The sequence below is a fragment of the Danio rerio genome, chromosome 12 (assembly GCF_052040795.2).
Source record: "Danio rerio strain M-AB ecotype USA chromosome 12, GRCz13ab, whole genome shotgun sequence".
NCBI lineage: Eukaryota > Metazoa > Chordata > Actinopteri > Cypriniformes > Danionidae > Danio > Danio rerio.
Genome location: NC_141032.1, coordinates 12,982,430 through 13,002,500, shown reverse-complemented (window position 1 = coordinate 13,002,500; position 20,071 = coordinate 12,982,430). Strand labels below are relative to the sequence as shown.

Sequence of the window (20,071 nt, the reverse complement as noted above, 5' to 3'; positions counted from 1 at the left end):
ACTGGAATTTTCGTGCAAAACCATCTCTATGGTTTACAGAGAATGGTTCGAATAAGAGAAAATATCCAGTGAGTGACAGTTCTGTGGGCACAAATGGCTTGTTGATGCCAGAGGTCAAAGGAAAATGGCCAGACTGGTTCCAGCTGATCGAAAGGCAACAATAACTCAAATAAGCAATCGTTACAACATAGGTATGCAGAAGAGCATCTTTGAACACAACACTTCCAACCTTGAAGCGGATGAGCTACAGCAGCAGAAGACCCCAATGGGTGTCAGCTAAGAGCAGGAAACTAAGGCTACAATTCGTACATGCTCACCAAAATTGGACAATTGAAGATGAGTATCTATTTCTACTGTGACATTTGGATGGAAGGGTCGGTATTCGGCATCAACAACAAGAAAACATGGATCCATCCACAGTGTAGTCATCTTCTGATGGCTACTTCCAGCAGGATAATGAGCCATGTCATAAAGCGCAAATCATTTTAGACTGGTTTCTTAAACAAGAAAATTAGTTCAATGTACTCAAATGGCCTCCACAGTCACCAGAGCTCAATCCAAAAGAGCACCTTTTGAATGTGGTGGACGAGAGATTCATGACATCATCCAAGATCCAAAACATCATGGATGTGCAGCCGACATACGTGCAGCAACTGCATAATGCTATCATGTCAATATGGACCAAAATCTTTGAGAAATATTTCCAGTACCTTGTTGAATCTATGCCAAGAAGGAATAGGACAGTTCTGAAAGGGTCACAAAACACCAAAACACATTTTTTGAGCTGTTGACAGTTGTATATGAGTTCCACACTACTAAAAACACTATTAGGACACATATATCTCACTAAAAAGTAAAAACTGGTTGTTTTTGCGTTATTTCGAGCAAATTCATACTTCCGGTTTGAAACAAATTTTTGAAGCTGTGTCACGGCCATGAGACCTTAGCGTGTATTCCATCGTTTAGATTGGACGTCTGTACCTGGGTGTCCCATATTACGTCTCTCAGTGTGTCGCATTCATTCATGAGTATGGCTTGGTTCAAACCAATCAGCGTGCTCCATTATGTATGCGCTGCAACTTCATTAATATGCATACTAGCTTTCTTAGACTGTACGTGAAACAGTGTTCACACGGCAGAGAGACAACACACGTCATGTTGCCAAAAGTTGTGGGAAAAGAATAAGAATTGTTTGGAGATACGGGTCGCCAGTGTTGCTTTCATAATGTGAAGGTTTTGTTTCATTTTCTCTCTATGAGAGCGCTGCTGGACTCACGTGTGGATCAGTGCTCGCGACGCGCGGCAGAAATGCGTTTGTTTGGAACATTTTTTACTCAAGAGCATTTCTCATCAATGGTGAGATCCGAATTTGCTGCTCGTCTCCTTTAAAAAAGACGCAGCTCCAATATGAGCTGTTTGTCCTGTCTATAGATTCGGTAAGTGTGTGCAATCAGTACCCTTTCTTTTGTTCATTCAGATAGCAAAGTTATAGTTCGAATGGTCAGCAGTACTCTTAGTCTCTTAGTCTAAGTTACTTAGTTTACAGTGCGTTAATTTCACTACAATATTGAAAGATCCGCTGTAAATGCTGCTCTCTGTGTGTAAAGACGTGAGCACTGTAAGCAAGCTTTTGCCGACCGTCGTGTTGAATTTTCGTCGCATTTTGTGACAGGATAGTCTACACACACACGGCTTTCTGACCTACCGAGTGCATCTGAGTTACAGAGGTTTTTTTCTCTTATATGACGTGCGGTATCAAACTTTTCACCGTCATTAAACACAGTCTTTCTCCCCTTTGTGTGTGTTTGTTTTTCCTCAGTCAAAAGCGCGTGCCCAAATGGCAACTCACATTTTTATTCAAAACCTGCCCATTTTCCCTCCCCCGACACTCCCACCCAAACAGAGCTAGACACACCCACTTTCCTGACTTTTTCCAAACTAGAGGTGTGAAAACATCCTGCTGAAATGCGGGTTTCATGGCCCTTGAAGGCTAATCGGGGTCCAACCCGGTACTAGTAAGGTGTACCTAATCAAGTGGCCAGTGAGTGTTTATTTTTACACATATTAATAAAATAAATAAAAACAGCTATGCTTCTTTTATGAATTCAAAAAAAAAAAAAAAAAAAAAAAACTAAGGAAACAACAACAAAAAAAAAAATAAACTGTAAAAAGTAGAAAAAGTTAGAGCCCAGAATATAGCCTTTGAGTAATCCCTCTCTAAATGTGTCTGAATTAAGACTACTGTGAGAATATACCTTTCTATAATCTTATTAAAAATGAACAGTGAAATTTAACAGTAATATAACCTAAAAGTTGTAAAAATCTCAGTTCATTCAAAACTATAGCAGCCCATGTGTGAAAGCCATAAAACCTGATGCAAATGCTAAAGGCAGGGTCCCATCGACTGTGCCTTTGTTTTTGCATGATACTTTCAAGCTGGGGTCCGTTCTTCGTACCTCGCTTAAATGATCTAAGATGATTTGGCAGGTCCTGGATCTTTTCATCTCGATAACTGATCTCTCGCTAATTTGGTTCTTCAAACAAGTTCGCGAATCAGATTAGAATATCTGGATAAACTGATCTGAGATCGCTGCGTGTGTTGTGAAGGACAGATCTATCGATCCTCGAAATCATGATCAGCAATGCAACGATTGGCTGACGACACAGCAGCGTAATGACATCATCTGATTAATATTCAATTATCCATGTGAGCAAAACTACATCAAATTAGCAGTAAACCGTTTGTTAAATATGACACGCAATAACTTTTCCCATTTGTTATGAGCGGCAGGCTTTACACTTTCATGTGTCAAGTGTATTCATCATGTATTTCAATGCATATCAGTGTATTTAGTTCCACATTTAGAAAATATTGTCTATATTACAGTAGCCGTTTTTTAATCGGTGTAAAGAATAACTGGTTGTTTACAAAAGCATTTTGATATTGGTAAAGGCGTCTGCAACTTTTGTGAAGCATCAAATCACTGGCATATTAACTATCAAAACATGTTTATGACTCCAAATATGTATTATTGCTTTAAAAAAAGTCACATATTCTGCATTCCTATTATACACAATTTGTACTAAAGCGATCTAAAATGTTCATATCAATAAGTTTTCTCTTTGCACCACCAGGTGGCAGTCTTTGTACTTTCATTTCGAGGGTGCAGATTGCATAAGATTTATTAATATGTATAACTTTATTTATTTTATTAATGACTATAACTTTATATATATAGTTAAAAAAATATGTACCATTTTCCCAAGTGTATATAACTATACTGTAAGAAAATATCAGAATTCAGAACATACTTTCTGTATTATCTTTGCTTGAACTGAGCCGATGTAATCCTGTTTATATGAATTGAACCTGCTCCCAATCAGGTTTGACCTAGCAGAACTGTTGCTATGACAACAACTCTCGGATCAGCTTTGAAGAACAAAACGATCCTGGATCGTGTCAAATCGTCAATATCCAAATCCAGCTAACTGAGTAATCCACGTACGAAGAACGGACCCCTGGTCAGGGCAGGTAAAACCTCAAGATCAATTCAAGACCCTAAAACAAGATTTTCAACTAGTCATTCGTATTTCTTAACTCCGCCCCTCCTAAAAAAATACAATATGGACAGGACAGCTCTCTTAAAATCAAGACTTTTTTTTTTTTTAATTGCAGACTTGTTGCAGACTCATTTAAGAGATGTTCTTGAAGACACTGATTGATTGCAGACCAACCAACATGTATAAATAAAAAAATATGTATATGCTTGTTTGAGCCTTCAAGACTGGGTTCTCATATTTAGTTTCCAACACTACACAGAAAACCTGCCTTCAATTTAAATGCTATACTGTAGAAATATATCTCTAAAATGTATAAAATTATGCTACAGATCAACATTTTACAAATATTTTAAAACGTATTACATTAATTAAGCATGCAATACAGTAGCATGCTTTGTTATCTGGTCATATTCATCAGATTCAGAACACATAAGGCCTGTAAAACCACAATAGAAAGATTGTAAAGATAGAGAGATCAAACAAGAAGCTTTACACATGTCATTCTGCATTCTATCCACAGATGTTATGTCAATGGGAATCTATGGGAGGTTTATGAGCACTGGTTCCATTGGAAAAATTATATGATTGGACAGTAGGTTATCAATCAATGTGTTTTGCTCCACATGGAAGCCTGGCATCTTATATGACATGAAGAGCTCTTAAATGGGCCATTTCAATCATTTCAATAGTAGTATACTATGATTGGCAGCACTTGGAATATTTTTAATTATTGAGACATACAGGATGCCTTTAAGGTAAGCCTTGTGCCTAAAAACATTTCCATTCCCTTACATTAAAATATGCATTCCTATTACAAATTCCAAACCATTAATGATGTTTGTAATAACAATACTGTGTTTTACTTTGACATTAAATTATAACAAACTTAAATAATATTATTTTTTAGCACAGTGTTTCTCAACTACGTTCCTGAAGGACCACCAGCTCTTCATATTTTCAAGGTCTCCTTAACCAAACACACCTGATTCAGATCGTCAGCTCATTACCAGAGACTCAAAGACCTGTAATGGGTGTCACAAACAAAGGAGATATCCAAAACATGCAGTGCTGGTGGTCATCCAAGAACATGGTTGAGAAACACTGGTTTAACAAATGACAGCTAAGACAATCATACAGCATATATTATAAATAATAATCATTCATTCATTTTCTTGTCGGCTTAGTCCTTTTATTAATCCGGGGTCGCCACAGCGGAAGAACCGCCAACTTATCCAGCAAGTTTTTACGCAGCAGATGCCCTTACAGCCGCAACCCATCTCTGGGAATCATCCGCACACATTCACACACACACTCATACACTACAGACAATTTAGCCAACCCAATCCACCTGTACCGCATGTTTTTGGACAGTGGGGGAAACCGGAACACCCGGAGGAAACCCACTCGAAGGCAGGGAGAACATGCAAACTCCACAGAGGAACGCCAACTGAGCCGAGGTTCGAACCAGCGACCCAGCGACCTTCTTGCTGTGAGGCGACAGCACTACCTACTGCGCTACTGCCTCGCCTTATAAATAATAATAACAATAATATTTTTTTCTGTTTTAGTCAAAACATTAAACACACATGAAGCATTGATTTTTTTCATTTTCTTTTGGGTAAGTCCCTTTTTTCATCGCCATTGCCACAGTGGAATAAACTGCCAACTTATCTAGCATATGTTTCACACAGTGGATGCCCTTTCAGCTGCAACCCAGTCCTGGGAAATACTTATGCACTCTCACCTTTACATTCACACACATAAACTACGGCCAATAGTTTATTCAATTCACCTATAGCCAATGTCTTTGGACTATGAGGGAAACCGGAGCTCATGAAGAAAACCCACATCAACACGGGGAGAACAAACAAACTCCACACAGAAATGCCAACTGACCCAGCTGGTACTCGAACCTGTGACCTTCTTGCTATGTGGTTAAAATGCTAACCACTGAGCCAACATGCTACCACATAAAGCATAAATAAAAATTAGTATTTTAACACCTTTCAAACATGTAAATGTGTACTTTGACATCATACATTGTTGCTTATAGAAGAAACATAAGATACATACATATTGAATACATATACATCTATATTTTTTCCCACAGTACATCATAAAATGTATTATTTACCGTTGAATAAAAGTGCCATCTGCCACTCTTATCATTTCATAGAAAAAGTAAGCAAAGCCCCAGTGAAAATAGACTCCAGAGGACAAGGTGAAAGCAGTCACCCGCTCATCCAGTGTCTCGTGTCATGAAAAATGCTTAGGCTCAGATGAATTTGTCAGATAAACACCTGCTATGTTCCTGTTGAGCAACACACCTATTATCAACTGCCAAGATATGTTTTCTTTATTTCTTTTTTTTTTAAATAATGCGGTTAGCTTAGGACCACCAGCCTCGATTTAGGATCAACTTGGATTTTTTTTGTTTTTTTTTTTTGGAAAGGGGATTTGAATTTGATTAGCTCCCCTTATTCCCACAAAGCCTGTCTCAAAGCAATTGCAAGGTAAAAAGAGAGTGAGAAAGAAAGACACACACACACATGCACACAGAGAGAGAGAGAGAGAGAGAGAGAGAGAGAGATTTTAATTATTAAGATAAATTTCTCCCTTTTTTCTTTTTTTCTTTTTTATTACTACTGTTTATTGTGTTTACTCAGATTTTTTTTTTTTTTTAAATATATGTATGTTACTTTTTATGTAAACACCAGCAATTCTCTCTCACTGATAACTGGCACAATCACCAACAATCTAGCACTTGCAGATCACTGGAAACACTATCACCTGAGCTACAATTCTGCAACCAAACTGCACGACATTTCCCAATCAGGCACCTCACTCACACACCAGTTTCAGGTCACTCCTGATTATGTACACGCGACTGGAAGCTCATGATGGACTGATATCCTGGACTATTTATACACCACACTTGTGACATTTATAAGTGTTTCCCTTGTCTAGTCTTGCCGTACTTTTTGTTTTTTGTTGTTTTGCTGCCTGTATTTATCATTTTGTCTGTTATTTTGTCTGTTTCTGATTGCTCCTGCTTTGACCATTGCCTGCCTGACTGGATCCACATTTCCGTTATCAACATCGTTCTGTTAGAATATTTTTGCATCTACTCCACTCCTGCCATATTTTTGTCAAAACGAAGACAAGATTATTTTACTTACTCGATTAGCAGATTATTTAGCTTGTTTTAAGGAAAAAAAACTAATTAATTATAATGCATTTTTTTCACACACAAAAAAATACAATTGTTTACTTTACAGAAAATGCTTCTTGATTTAAGAATTTATAGACAATTGTATTACAACAAATACTCTTAGATTTATTTTTTTTTAATCTGTTTGTTTGTTATTTTGTGTGTTTGTTATTTTGTTTGTTTGTTTGTTTGTTTATTTTGTTTAATTAAATTATTATTCTTATAATTCTTATTATACTTATTATTATTAATTTATTTTATATTATTATTATTATTATTATTATTATTGTTGTTGTTATTATTATTGTAGTTTTTACTGCAAGTGAAGGAGTAAATAACCAGGATTCTTTCCCACCCTCAGGTCCCTTGAGCAAGGCCCCTAAATGTCCCCTAAATGCCCCCCATTCGCAGCTCAGTTTGTGTGTTCACACGCCATTAAAACTGGTATGTTTTAATGATTTTCAGTGTGTGTTGGGAAATAACACATTTGGATTTATTGGTTTTAATATGCTACAAATAGCAGGCAGAAAAATGCAAGAGATTCACATTGATAATTAAAGATTCCAGTGAAACCAGAACAACACAATTTTCATGTTTCTACTGTGTACCCATTTTCAAGTTATATTCATTTGTGAAACAACATACATTTAAAGGACCTGTTCTTTTACTCACTCTCAGGCCATGTAGGTGATTGTGTGTTTATTTGTTTTTGTTTTACATTTAAGGACTTTTATATCTGAAAATGTGGTGCTTGGTCATTAACATAATGGTTAACGTAAATAATGTTTATATATTGAATAAATACATTAAAAATAATTAATATTAATGTCACTATTTATTGATTTATAATTCACACTATCAACAAATCATTAACAAAAATGTTCAGCTCAATTAATTAGCAGTTTATTAATAGTTAGTAAGGTAGTCGTTGGGTTTAGGATTATATTATTAGGTAGGATTAGGGATGTAAAATAAAATCATACTTCATACATAAGATCAACAAAATAATTAAACTAATTTATTTTAAATTATGTAATGTTTAACTTAATTTTTTAGTCAGTTTGATTGGTGTAAGTTGACATGACTATAATATTATTATCTACTATTATATTATCATTATTAAGTTTTTACTATTATTATTATCATTATGTTTTTTATTTTATTTTATTTTTTATTTTTTGTAGAGTAGTAAACAATCCAGACATTCTGATTACGTACCCCTACATACATTTCTGGAGTGAGCAAAATACATCCCAGGAGCTATATATATATATATTTTTTTTTTGCAGCTTTTGTTTTTTGCGAATACGCCAGAGGCCGTTGTGTACATTTTTTTGGGATCTCAAATATCTCTCACATCTGCTCTTCTCACGTAAATCCACCAGAGAACATTTTTGACTGACTGACCAACTGATCCCCCCACTCTCCCTCTTCCCTAAAGTAAATTAATAATATTTTAAAAAGCACAGATTGACCAGCCCACCCCTTTCCCTTAACCTCCCTAAACCCAATTGCAGCAATCCAGAAAAAAGGCCCCCTGATTTTTACCATGTTTTCAGATTTTACCACATTTTCACCCTTTTATTTACTAGTTTATTTTATGTTTTGGCTTCTGTTTTTGTCTTAATTGCTTTCTGTAACCGTTTTTCACTGGACTTGAACCCTGTCATCGCGTTCAACTATGCTCCGAATCTCAAGTCCCCCAATGTACATGTCGAGCTACTGGACAAACTGGACAAGCCGTCCACATGCAGGAAAGAGGTCAGCTGGTGAGCGAGAAAAGGAATGGCGCCACACCGCTTCGTAGCATTCATTTTAAAGACAAAATGCAGCCATACGTAGCTCTGGCTACATAATTTGCGATCTCCAGAAATGTATATGGGGCTACGTTTTCAAAATGAGCCTATGTTGGTAGCAAATGGTGTGAACTGTTACAAGTTAAAATGGTACCACTATTATTATGTTGTGCCAAGGTTTCAGCTAAAACAAACAAACATAAAGAATATGAAGTATAGATTTGGAGACTGAAGTGAAAGTACACAAGTTAGTTAATGAAGATTGGGCAGAAGAAGCTGACAGAGAATTATGAGGAGTCATTTGAGAGTGACTGAGCGACCACCCAGAAATCCTCCCAAAACAGCATCAGCGTCCCCTCCCCTTAATAATACGCTTTTCTCTTAATTGATACTAATGAGCAGTTCGAGCTGTTGACAGGTGTAGAGAGTTCAGAGCTGTGATTGATGGGAAGTTTCACGCCTGTCTGATCTTGATGCTCCAACATGCTGATCTCAACTATTTCACCTCACTGATGATCATTATTTGATCATGTTTTATTTTCAAGATGAATTGTTGGTGATTTCCAATTATCAAGGCATTAATTAATAAGCAGATTCGTAATTTCTCATCTTACGTCTTATGCCTCATTTGCAGTTGGCATGCCTACATTTATCAATGATTTTTAACAAACTTTTTCCAAGTAAAAACTATTTTTGCAAGTATCATTCACACAGGGATGTAATCCTAGTTAATATCAAAGCCCATTGCCTCTATGTATATATATATATATATATATATATATATATATATATATATATATATATATATATATATATATATACATAAATTAATAAAATAATAATAATTATTATTATAATAATAATAATTGTTTTCCATTGTTAATACTCAAGTTGTTTTGGTTTTTATAACAAACATTATATCAAGTCTTCTCTAAAGGTTATATTTTAATATTTGGGCGCATTGTTGAAAATATTATTGAATATCTACACTCACCGGCCACTTTATAAGGTACACCTGTCCAACTGCTTGTTAATGCAAGTTTCTAATCAGCCAATCACATGTGAGCAACTCAATGCATTTAGGAATGTAGCCTTGGTCAAGACGATCTGCTGCAGTTCAACCCGAGCATCAGAATGGGGAAGAATGGGGATTTAAGTAACTTGGCATGGTTGTTGGTGCCAGACAAGCTGGTCAGAGTATTTCAGAAACTGCTGGTGAAAGTACTGGGATTTTCATTCAAAAAAATATCCAGTGAGCAGCAGTTCTGTGGGTGCAAATGCCTTGAGGAGAGGAGGATGGTGCCAGAGGAGAATGGCCAAATTGGTGTGAGCAGAAAGAAAAGCAACAGTAACTCAATTAACCAGTCGTTACAACTGAGGTATGCAGAAGAGCATCTCTAAACAAACAACACATCGAACCTTGAGGCAGATGGGCTACAGCAGCAGAAGACCACACCAGGTGCCACTTCTGTCAGCTATGAACAGGAAGTCTACAATTTGCACAGGTTCACCTAAATTGGACATAAAAAGATTGGAAAAATGTTGCCTGGTCTGTGACATTCGGATGGTAGGGTCAGAATTTGGCATCAGCAACGTGAAACCATGAATCCATCCTGCCTTGTATCTAGTGTTCAGGCTGGTGATGGTCATATAATGCTGTAAGGGGGATATTTTCGTGACACACTTTTGGCTTATTAGCACAAATTAAGCATTGTTTAATGCCACAGCCTACCTCAGTATTGTTGCTGACAACGTCCATCCCTTTATGACCACAGTGTACCCATATTCTGATGGCTACTTCCAGCAGGATAGCGCTCCATCTTATAAAGCGTGAATCATCTCATACTGGTTTCTTGACCATGACAATGAGCTCACTGTACTCAAATAGCCACCACGATCACCAGAGCTCAATCCAATAGAGCACATTTGAGATGTGGTGGAGCAGGAGATTCACATCATGGATGCGCAGCCAACAAATCAGCAGTAACTGCTATCATGTCGAGTCAGACGCAATACTAGTAAGGTGTACCTAATAAAGTGGCAGGTGAGTGTATTTTAACTATGTCATCTGAATGATACTTTGAGCTCATTTTTCATTTCTGTGTTTTTATTCTACTATGTTAAACATTTTCATAAAGTATGTATTTTCTGTATTACTTGCTGTATTATGATATAAGTCACACATTGTGTCAATATGTTCTGGTTAAAATTGGTTATTAAAAAGCAAATGACAATCTTTAGTGGGTGATAGAAAAAAAGTGATGTCACTTCCTCTGGGGAAACTCTGTAAGGCACTGAGGCATGTCAGTTATTCAGCTCTCATTAATCTGTACAACATAATTAGAAGACGTCAATAGTAGATTAGATAATACAACAATTAGTAACATAAGCAAATATTCCCCATCATTATTATCTATTAATAATTTAAAAAGTTGCATGTCATTCCAGTTTAAGAAAAATGAATGGAAAATGCAATTCTGAACTGAATAAAAATCCTGTAAGCATAAATAATGAAATAAAGTATAATGCTTTTTGCACTTTCATTCGTTTTGATGAGTTGTCATCAAGACACTGTTGAGTTTTCTGTATTTCTGTGCATAATGCTTTTTTCTCAGCATAAAATGTTAAATTACTTATGAGACAACTGTCAGATTAGCATTGCTTTCATGTCCTCACATAGTGAAAAGTCAGACACTAAAACATGAATATGTAAGTAATAAATAAAACTCTACCATTCACTCACACTAACACTAGAACATGCACACTACATCTTTTGTTCATTGATATTCAAAGACACGGTTCCATGTGATAATTTGAATACAGCATGTTGTAAAAATGGCTGGGATCCACAAAAACCGATTTGTCATGGGACAACATTAAGGAATTAATTTAACTGATTATTAGGCAAAATTCTGCAGATTTTACACAGATGATTTTAGCCCATCATTAATTCTGTTTATTTACTTTAGTAAATGTGTGTAAATCTATATTTTTTGTTTAGTTTTTAGATTAATTACAGTAATATTATTGACAAATATGAAAATGTTTATCTGATGTATGTACAATGCAGTATGTAGAGTAATATTTTCTGTATTTTAGAATATATATTACATGAGAGATTTGCTTTGTTTACCAAATAAGTGAATCTAATTGGATTTGTATTTTAAACATTAGATAAAAGTTAAAAAGCTATTTTTTTTTTATTTCACATGTTAAGGTTTTAGTTATGATACTCCTAAAACAATTTCTTAGAAAACCGCAGATTATTACCAAAATTCTCAGCGGAAATAGCAAAAAATGTCTGCAGATTCCGTTGGGCCCTGCTTATTAGTTTTTACAAATTAAAGTGGAGTGAAAAAAAAATCCAAAATAGTATTATTTCAGCTCATTTTTAATTCAAGAGTTTACACTTAGATATTGCTTGATAATAATAGTAGGGTTGACATGCTGTCCCAGGACAGACCCCTGAGCTTTAAGATAAATGAGCCCAAGGCTCCCGACTGGTCAATGAGCATGTAAGGGGGTATGAGATCAGGTAGTTCTCGAAAGGAGAAAAAGAGGGAGTTGGGGTGGGATTATTCTTCAAAAAACGAAGATAAGGGAGTAATGCTAAACTGATTATTTATAGTGAGTTTGGAATAATCCGATTGGCTTACTAATGATTACGGATGAGAGACTAGACACGATCAATCATATCACATGCTCCTCTAAAAATTTAAAAAGTAGTTTGAACAAGAAGCAAACCGATTTTTGGAGAGTCCTTTTTAAAAAAGTTTGGTTTCCACACAATTCCTTTATGTTGTCCCAACACAAACCGATTAAGTTAACTTAATTGTTTTTACAGTTATGCCCATAAAAAAATCTAACAGAATTGTCATGATTTACCTCACGATGTACCTTATCAGTACAGTTACATGAAAATAGCCTTAACCTTTTTTTTTATCTCAATAGTAGTTCCAACAAGCAATCCAATAAGAACACAACACATACAATGTATGAATTACAATGTTTGTTTAAATTCAGCCTATAAAAACAAATTCAGGCTCATTCTGAAAATATACCACTATACTTTTTGGAGAATGCCAAATGCATCCCAGGAGGTATGTTTTTTTTTTTTTTTTTTTTTTTTTTTTGCTGTTTTTGTTTTTATTAATCCACCAGAGGCTACTGTGTACACTTTTTTCAGATTTCAAATTTCTCTCGCAAGTGCTATTCATGCCTGCTTTTTTCACATAAATTCACTAGAGGACTGACTGACTGACTGACTGATTGACTGACTGACTGACCGATGGACTGAATCACCCTCGTCCTACCCGAAACTTAACTGATAGTGTTTTTAAAAGTACCAATTGACCCAAATATCCACTTACCTAAAGCCAACCCACAATGTTTTAAAAAAATCCAGAAAAATGAAAAGCTCTCGCCTGATTTTTACCACGTTTTCAGATTTAACTACATTCTCACCCCGTTATTTGTTTGTTTTATTTTTTTGGCTTCTGTTTTTGTCTTACCAGTTTTCTTTAACCATTCTTTGCCAGACTTAAACCCTGTCATCACAGTCAACTCCTCTCTGCATCTCAAGTCTACTGACCTACATGGCGAGCTACTGGATAAACTGGTAACAGCGGAAAAGCCGTTCATCTCTAGATAAGCGGTCAGCTGGTAGTGCAAAATCGAACATCATACAATCACGTATTCATTTTAAAGAAAAAATGCAGCCATACGTACTTCTAATGAGATAATTGGTGATCTCCAGAAATGTATAACGGTACGTTTTTAGAATGAGTCAATGTTGATATAAACTGTTTGCAACCACTTACCTTAAAAAAGTCAGTAAAGTCAGTTTATCAGTTTAATATATATGTGTTATGTCAGAACAGTTATTTCAGGTAAAACAGCTAGAGCACTGGTAGGAATACAGAATTTTTAGCTCATTTCTCTCAGCTCATTTCAGACTGCCACACATCCACTCTGTTCTGATATGGGGTCACCACTCAGGGATCTGAAGATCAGACCCCTGCTGACAGAGTCACAACCCATTCAAAGTCATCTGTCCAAACGCAGAAGAAATGCCAGCTCAATGGATGCTGAGGGAAAAAAAGGGAGTTTAAAGCGATGTCCATAAAGCTGTCCCACCAAGTCAGAGGTCATTCAATAGAGTCAAGTCCAATTTATTTGTGGGGATCTTGAAAAGGCAAAAGGAAAAAATAGCACACTTGCTTATGCAGAGCTTAATCTTAGCAGTCGTCTTGTGGGAGCTGCTTGTGGAACACAAAACCTGAAGAATGAGTTTTTCATTTGTTCGTGCCAGATACAATCTGGCTTCGTTCTCCAAAGCAAGACTTGACAGCCAAACACTGGCTCTTGAGTGAAAGGATCGCTTCACCTTCCATCACTGTTGACCCCTCTGTGCACCTTCACAGATCAAACCATGTACCAACAATTTCAAGATATACTGTTCAGTTTCTGTGTGTTTGTGTGTGTTGTGGCAAAGGTAGCATGTAGTATATAATCAGCAAATAGAATGCAAGGTACATTTAATATTTCTTTTTGAGCTTGGAATGTCATTGAATCGTTCATTTAACTTCTGGTTAGTTCTTTATTCATCATGGCGTCGCCACGGCAGAATGAACCGCCAACTATTTTAGCATATGTTTTACACATGAAATGCCCTTCCAGCCACAATTCAATACTGGGAAACACCCATCTTGCATTCACACACACACACACACGCATTTACCTTTAGCGCATGCCTTTGGACTGTAGGAGAAACCGAAAGAAACACGAACATGGACAGAATATGCAAACTTCACACAGATATGCCAAATGGCCCAGCCAGGACTCAAACCAGCAACCTTCTTGCTGTGAGGAGACAGTGCTAGCCGCGGAGCCACAGTACCGCTAAAGCTTGATTGGTCAAAATTTTAAATTAGGTCTACTTACAAAATAATCACATCTAGGGGCAAAGAAAAACACCCAGAGAGCATTTATTTAAGCAACTAGCTTTTTTTATGTTGTTTAATTTGCATTGAAATAATGACAAGAATTACTGAATTAAACTGAGACTGAATTAAACTAAACAACTGTACTAATTTATTTCCTCTGATGAACACAAAATGAGATAATTAAAAAAAAAAAAAAAAAAACTACCAAACTATTTTTGGCCCCCTTGAGTTATATTACACTCCAGACACAGTCAGATCTGGGATTTTTAATAGTTAAATGTCTCTTTTCTTATCATAATCACCACATGCAATTATGCCAGTTAAGAAAATTGCAACTGAAAATGCAAGCAGTTCATTGAGCAAAGCTGATAAAAACAAAAAAGTAGCGTTATATAGTGCACTAAAGAAGATAATATCATCTCAGATTTTACTTTTTTAACTATTATTCATGATGGATCCCACTTTTTTGAGTTTTAAATATATTTAAAATAATGTTTATGTTTTACAAAAGGTAGCTGCATGCACCAATCTCACTGAAGCAGAACTAAACTAAAAAAAAAAAAAAAAAAACAACTTAAGAGTTTTCCATATTTTTTGATTCATGTTTTTATTTCTTTTTTTTCCCATGTATTTATGCTTTTGAATTGTTTTATGGGGCCTTGATCTTTCTTCCAACAAACTTTTAATCTTGAAAATTTAAAAAACGTGACTTTTATTAGTCTAAAATGCGGCTGCGAGACTTCTGACAGGGAATCGCAACCATGAACACATATCTCCAGTTCTCTCCTCTCTGGACTGACTGCCTGTTAGACCACGGATTGATTTTAAATGATTCATGTTTGTCTATAAATCCTTAAATGGTCTGGCATCATCTTATTTATCGGATTTCGATTTTTTTGGATTTACTTGTATGTAATCCTGGTAGGTCAGTAAGGTCTTCTGATGGTCCCAGTGAAAGCAAAGTGGGAATCTGGATTTTGCTGTTATCGCCCCAAACTACTGTAACAAGCTTCCACCCGATATTAGACCTGCTCCAACTTTATGTGTTTTCAAAAAACCTTCTGCATATTTGTTTTTTAGCAGTTGAGCCTTTTTAATGTTGAGGGGTTTGTCCTATGTTGTAATTGTTATGTATGTGCTGTAGGACTTTTTATTTTAATTAGTATTGATTGTGTTCAGCATATTGGGTAACGTTGTGTTGTAAAAATGTGCTATACTGTAACTAACTAACTAACTAACTAACTAACTAACTAACTAAATAAATAAATAAATAAATAAAACTTTTTAAGCCTTTTAATAGTTTAAAATAATATATTGTCTGAGTTGGTGTTATTACGTTATACAAAAACTTTGTAATAAACTGCCAGTACATTTTCAGTTTTTTATAATGTTATAAACAATCTATAAATATAACTTCTTATACATTATACTATTTCAAATTACATCAGAATCTAAATTAAATTTACTTTGTTAAACTGTAGAGTTGAATTGTGAACATCAAAAGTCAACAAAGCAGGTCAAGGTCCCATAACGCAATTCACAACTATAAATAAACGGAAAACACTTGTGAATCCCAAAATTAATGTAAATACAGTAACACAAAAGTCACTTTCCCTGGTAATTAGTTACTTTTTAAATTGGTAACACTTTAGTTTAGGTCACAATTAACAGTATTAACTAGGGCTGGGTGATTTGGCCTAAAATCAAAATCTCGATTAATTGAATATTTTAACTCAATTAGGATTAATGAACAGTTGTTTAACTTATTTGTTTATTTATTTTTGCCCTCAGAGTTCACTGACAAGTTTTATATGCCGTATAAAGGCGTCTCTGGCGCAGCTTTAAATGATCGTCAATGTAGTGCAAAGTAAGGCTCAAGAGTGAGGCCATCGTCCTAATTGACCATAGATCAGCAGATGTGGCTGCAAAGTGGCTGCAGAAGTATAAATCAGCCTCAGAATTTAAGAGAGTGGGGTCACAAGGCACGTAGGGAAAGTAATTATTAAAAATCGTCCTGGAAATATTTGATAGATTATAGGTTCTGAATGTCGATTTCAATTACTTTTAGATTAATCGCCCAGCCCCAGTATTACCAAAACATTAACTAACATTACTAGCATAATAAATGACTAACTAGCTGCTTATTAATAGTTAGTAAGGTAGAAGTTGGGTTTAGGCTTTGGGTAGAATTGGGGAAGCATAAAAATATCACACTTTATAACTACTTTTAATAACTTAATAATAGGCAGGTAATAAGCCAGTTGTTAGTAGTGTGAATTGTGACCTAAACTAAAGTGTTACCGCAACATGTCCAACACTAATGGGGATCATTAACATTCTTCAAAATATATTATATTAAGCAAGTTTATAACAATGTATGTATTTTGTGAATGAATTTTTGACATTACATCATTAAAAATGTATATTTTGGAAAGATAATGGTATTTTTAAACACTTACTGCAAGAACTTGGACACCATTACCTTCTGAATTATATATATATATATATATATATATATATATATATATATATATATATATATATATATATATATATATATATATATATATATATATAAAATCAGAGACAGAAAGAGGCAGCCATTGCCATGACATTTAGAGTCAGAACAACCCTAGTAAATGGAGCAGTGGATGATTGTCAGTAGATTACTGTCATTTTCAAATTTAGGGATAGATGTAGGACTCAAAGGTATTTTCAGGACCAAAAGAAAATGTGGATCCAGGACTTACATCTTGACAAGATAACAGCCAACTGGTATCCTGATGTCTATTGTGGTACAATAGCTGCAGATAAACAATGACAACTGACACCCATAGCAGTGTATGAACAGTTTGAAAGACATTAAGGTTAGATATACGACTATGTTAGTTGACTGAATAGTTCAAAAAAATAAAAATAAAAGTAGATTGTTCCTGGTACTTGCCACTTGACAAAATTGCATTCACCTGTTATTCTGAGCCCTGCCATTATGCTACAGCCCTTTTAGGTTAATTACAGGTACACAGTGTCAATCGGCCTCTTGAAGCAGAAAAATCCCAGTAAAACGGAGCAGTGGATGATTGCCACAAATAGAAAATGCTATTCTAGTGATTGCTAATGTCTTTCCTCAGGACTAAAGGCTGGCTAAAGAGAGTATGTTCTTGGCTGTAAACTAACCCACTGTAATATGTATGGCGTCCTCTAGAATATCCTGACATTCTCTGCAGACACTGAAGGAGGAGCGGCTGTCATGAATAAATCATAGAGGGGCAAGTAAAACACATGATTAATATGCAGAAATCCCCCACACACCCTTTTATCTACTCCATCCATTTTACATGCCCCCTTATCACTCTACTCCATCCATCTCTGCATATGCCACATACATGCATGCTGACAAATGTGATGTTGATGGGATATCAGGCAACATTAAAATTGCAGTTGCTTGCACCACCGGCCCCTGCAGAACAGAGACCAATGCTTATAAACAAGCACAGCTTGCTGGGTCATATCCACATTTCATGGGCAAACAAAGCAGCTGGGGGCTAAGAACAAGACACACAGATTGTTCATAATGGAGAAGTAGAGCTGTCACCACCAGCTGTTAGCCCCGTTCCCTCCTAAACCTTTTTTGCCCACTCCTTGACCTGCTCCTGCTAGGATCTTTCAAAGCAACTGCCACTGGAGAGCAGTTTACTAATACTTTTTATGGTGTATGAAAAGAACTGAGTACTCAGTGAGTGGTGACAATAAACACATTGTTTGCCCTGCTGTGCTGGAAGACTCTCTGCACCTGGGTTTCTCTCGGATCCAATTTGAATGTGCCATCTTGGCTGTAGTATAGCTTTCCCACATTTGACTGAAGGTGCATTTCACTGCACTTCAGGCTAAAACTGTGTGTTCTCGACTGTATGTCCACACTGAGAAGGTGGTTTGGTTCTTTGAGACTTTTTCATTTTATCTTGTCATGTTCTGCATCACTTTTATGATATGTGCTTAGTGCGTAGCATTTTCGCAATTTAATTTTGGCTGTGTAATTTGAGGAACATTGTGGTTTGTCTGAATTGATATTGCAATTCTAATTCAATTTGAGATTTAAGTTAAAGGGTCACGAAACACCAAAACACATTTTTTGAGCTGTTGACAGTCATATATGTGTCCCACACTGCTAAAAACACTATTAGGACACCTATATTTCACTAAAAAGTGTAAATTGGTTGTTTTTGCGTTATTTCAAGCAAATTCGTACTTCCGGTTTGAAACGAATTTTTGAAGCTGCGTGTAAACAAGTTAGCACTAACAGTTACAACCAAACTATAATCTCGTGTTGGATTTTGTGACCGGAATAACACACGCGGCTTTCTGACGCTACCTGCTGTGTGCATCTAAGTTTCCGGGAAATGCTGAGTTTTTTTTCTCTCATTCGCCGTGCGGTATCAAACATTGCATGAAAAATACACGCTTAGAGCAGTTACTCGAATCAAATATCACGTTTGTCGGGAGGGACATGAATGAATTCCCTGAATGAAAGAGCCAAACTGCAGTTAAAGTCCACCATTTAATAATCTGGTAAATAATTCGACTACAGATGTCCATGTAAACACAGTCACATTGTCCGCTGTGGTTGTGTGTTTTGACTCTGAAATTCAGCGGGCCCAAATAGACACTCCCACACCAAGCCTCTTTTGTTCCTCCGACACTCCCCCCTAAACAGAGCTGGACACGCCCACTTTTCTGACTTTTTCCAAAGTAGAGGTGTGAAAACACCCTGCTGAAACGAGGGGGTTTCATGGCCCTTTAATAAACAGTTCATAAAGAGGAATTACCAACCTATGTCACACATGATGTTTCACAGGTCCCCGGTTGTAAAAAGAGACTGGTTGCAATAGCAAACATGCCGTGTTGTGCGGTAGGATGCCAAATTTGAAAGTCCAAAAATAGAAACTTAACTTTTACTGTACACCACACTGATTTTAATGCCAACTGCAAACATCTTTGGCTAAAAAATGCTGGACTCTGCAGTTCTCATTTAATACCAGGTAAGTTCACACTATGCAGAATCATACACGTTACTCATTTTTGATTGCGGTAATGATTTAATCAAAAACAGTTAAATATAGTTAATTAAACTGCGAACACTGAATGCTTGGAATGAAATGTAAAAATGTAAGTTTACATACCCTGCCATACTGGTGGAGTTTAAATGCAGTCAGAACGCAGTTGTTTTGTTTATTGGTGATCCTTGTACAGTTCTGTTTTCTTTCCTCGTCCTTGACTAGGCAGAACCGCAGTTTTTAGCACTACATAGTTTTGAATCTGGCAATCATGGAACATTATTTCTTGTACATGACCACACAGAGCAAAACTGTTGCCATCCAAAGACTTGTAGGCCTTTAAAAACACTTGGAGTTTCAATAAGATTGTATATTTGGGGCTGGATGCTTAGTCATTTCATCTTATTATGTGGGTGCTATTGCAAATGGACCTGTCAGACGAATGCCACTCACTTTAACGTGTGCTTATCACTGGGTGACAAGCTGTTATAATACACTGAAAGC

The 20,071-nt window shown here is 36.1% G+C and overlaps 1 protein-coding gene and 1 long non-coding RNA gene across 3 annotated transcripts in view; one reads left to right on the top strand and one right to left on the bottom strand.

The window, feature by feature from the left end:
- Window positions 1-20,071, bottom strand: part of grid1b (glutamate receptor, ionotropic, delta 1b) — a 720,128-nt gene that overhangs the window by 565,182 nt on the left and 134,875 nt on the right. The window lies entirely within an intron of this gene.
- On the top strand, window positions 12,712-15,086 carry LOC147841314 (uncharacterized). The gene is made up of 2 exons (XR_015503947.1): window positions 12,712-14,053; window positions 14,100-15,086. It is a non-coding gene; the product is annotated as an uncharacterized LOC147841314 (long non-coding RNA).